The sequence below is a fragment of the Pygoscelis adeliae genome, unplaced genomic scaffold (genome assembly GCF_000699105.1).
Source record: "Pygoscelis adeliae isolate BGI_AS28 unplaced genomic scaffold, ASM69910v1 Scaffold346, whole genome shotgun sequence".
In the NCBI taxonomy this organism is placed as follows: Eukaryota; Metazoa; Chordata; class Aves; order Sphenisciformes; family Spheniscidae; genus Pygoscelis; species Pygoscelis adeliae.
Window position 1 is genome coordinate 431,964 of NW_008824902.1, and position 525 is coordinate 432,488.

General features: G+C 56.0%; 1 protein-coding gene across 1 annotated transcript in view; it reads right to left on the reverse strand.

The window, feature by feature from the left end:
* Positions 1-525, reverse strand: part of CNPPD1 (cyclin Pas1/PHO80 domain containing 1) — a 7,732-nt gene that overhangs the window by 7,050 nt on the left and 157 nt on the right. The window lies entirely within an intron of this gene.

Here is a 525-nt window from a genome sequence, read left to right on the forward strand (position 1 = left end):
GGAGTAGCCGTGCTGTCTTCCCCCGACGAGCATAAACAGGCCCCTCCCTGAGGGGAGAAGGTGCCAAGAGCTCGGGCAGGATTTGCCCCGCGATAATAAAATGCAGCTGGGCCCAACTGGAGGCTCGCCCAGGCACGCTTCTGGTTAATTTTTGCATCCGTGCTTTATCGGTTCGCTTCACCCTCTAATCGCGGTCAGTAAGCCCCATGGCCTCCTGCAGCCGCAGGCTGCTGTGTGGCATTTTATTTAAGCCCTGCTGCTCGTTAATCCTTTTCTGTAGGGTGCTGATTTTTTGCGCGAAGGCCGAGGCCACTCGGTTTGGGCACGAGCATATTCCCCCTGCCCTGCCTTCCCTTCTCCTCCGCCTCTCGGGCAGGGCGGCAGCAGCACGAGGGAGTGTGAGTGGCAGAGCCCAGCTGTGGATGGGAATGAAAAACATCCTGTTTGTTTGTATAAACAGTGAGTCAGTTTTACTGGCAAAGAAAGCTCTCAGCCAGCGGCTTTCCCAGCAGAAAAGGTCAAAAC